General features: G+C 40.3%; 1 protein-coding gene across 1 annotated transcript in view; it reads left to right on the top strand.

Annotated features, from left to right (window-relative positions):
* cacng2b (calcium channel, voltage-dependent, gamma subunit 2b) overlaps window positions 1–1,231 on the top strand; it is a 66,350-nt gene extending 65,119 nt beyond the window's left edge. The window contains exon 4 of the mRNA XM_032535528.1: window positions 1–1,231. This exon is cut by the window's left edge and continues 1,016 nt beyond it. The gene's annotated coding sequence lies outside the window, so the exon portion shown is untranslated.
* The last annotated feature ends 745 nt before the right edge of the window (window positions 1,232–1,976 follow it).

Genomic DNA, 1,976 nt, shown 5'->3' with positions numbered 1-1,976 from the left:
GCCCCCCCCCCCCAACACAACACACCTTAACCTCCCTTAAACCCCACTCCTTTCTTAAGTTGCTGTATCTTCTTGATTTCATTCTTTATTCGCATTAATACTGTGAACCGTTGCGGTGTGGGATTTTAGCAGGGAGCATATTCAGGCCGCAAAAAAAAAAAGAAGAACAAAAAAGAAGAACAAAATACACATAAGTTAATATATGTATTGATTATATATATAAATAAATGAATATATATGTTAATAAATCATGACTACACTTCCCTGGCGCAAAAATATCAACAGAAAAACGAAAAAAAGGAAAACAAAGTAACTTAACAAGTGAAATTAAATCAAGTCGTCATGGAAACTATACCGAGACCGAGGATTCTTCGTGACTGGCTCATTTGACGGGCAGAGGCTTCCGCCTACTTGATAAACTCCTATTGGTTAGTATTAGACACATTATCACGTTCTTTTACAACAACAACAAAAACAAATCCTTTGGCCTTCCGCCGAAACCATGGCAGCCATCCTCGTTCAGGGTCAACTAGAATTGAAACGGTTGACCTCCCTTTTTTTTGCTCCATAAAGGGGCGGAGTGAAGAGAGAACTCTGGGTAATGGAGGATCTCTCCGCAAACTTGAAGAAGACTGTGGACAATGAGACGTCACTACTGCCAAAGACACAAAGTAGTGCGTGAGACAACATGGCTACCAGCGAGGTGAAGCTAAGTGACTCCAAAAAAATTAAGAATTTACATGCATGCTAATCAAAATCATCCGATCTGCTTTTAAGGAACCTACGTTTTGAACAATTTTGAAAACAATGATACCATGTAAGGGCAGTGGGGGTGACAAAGTAGAAATTAATGTTACAGTACTGTGTCTATTTACATTTTTCTTTTCTTATTTATTTTTGAGTGTGTAATTTGGGGTGGGGCTTCATTACGCTTAAAACAAAAAGATCTGACTTTGGAGAACTTCTCAAGGCTTTTTTTTTTTAACAGAAGAAAATCTTATCTTGACTTTTCATTTCATTTTTATTTTCCCGGTTCATTTGAACTCTCACACCGCCTTAGCCTCTTTCTTTGTCTCATTTTTCTCGTTCTTTGTTTTTTTGCGTTGTGTGGTTGTAAATGAGAATTTAAACAAAAAAAAAAAAAGCGTAATGTCTTTCAAGGTGCCAAAACTGAATGATTCATCAAGTCCTGATGACGAATAAAAATTGAACCCCCCCATAGGGAACAGAATTGAGTCTTTGTTGTATCATGTTTGGTCCAGAAACACTGCAGAGTCCAGATAGAAGGACCAGTCTACTTTAGGATTTAAGGCATTTTAGCAAGAAAAAGACAGAGAAAGATAGATAGCAAAGATGAGAGAAAGACATGATTCTAGAGATTTGAAGGTGAAAGAGACACAACAGCAGGGTGCACTGGGTACTGCCATTCATTTAACCCTTTGACATATGTAATCTGTCTTTAAAAAGGTCAGATGGTAAAGAATTCCTGAACGTGATGACACTCAAAGCTTAGCCAGTTGAAACAAAGTTTACCCTTTCCTTTTCTATAGCCTGGCTACATACTTCCGCTCTATTTTCATTTTCCTTTTACTACGTCTGTGTGTGCGGTATATTCTTGGGTTTTCTCCTGTCACATTTTGGTGGTCCAATCAGCAAACAGACAGAGTGGCTGAGAGCGGTGACGCTGAGGTTGTGCGCTAGCCATGACGGTGGCGAACAAAGATGCGAGCGAAGCCATTCGGTCCGTTGTGGCAACGCTGCCAAATATCCAGAAGTTGAAGCCCGAGCAAGAACAATTGTTGTTGAGTTTTGTTGGGGGCCATGATGTTGTGGCCCTCCTCCCCCATGAGGTTTGGGAAAAGTTTGATTTTCCAGCTTGCTCCCTTGGTGGTGAAGGCTAACGTTAGCGATGCTAAGCCGACGTCATGATCAAACGTTAGCGATTGGTTATGGCAGATCCAGAGTGGCTCTGGGCA

Source organism: Etheostoma spectabile, chromosome 2, assembly GCF_008692095.1.
Source record: "Etheostoma spectabile isolate EspeVRDwgs_2016 chromosome 2, UIUC_Espe_1.0, whole genome shotgun sequence".
NCBI lineage: Eukaryota > Metazoa > Chordata > Actinopteri > Perciformes > Percidae > Etheostoma > Etheostoma spectabile.
This window is presented reverse-complemented; position numbering and strand designations above follow the sequence as displayed.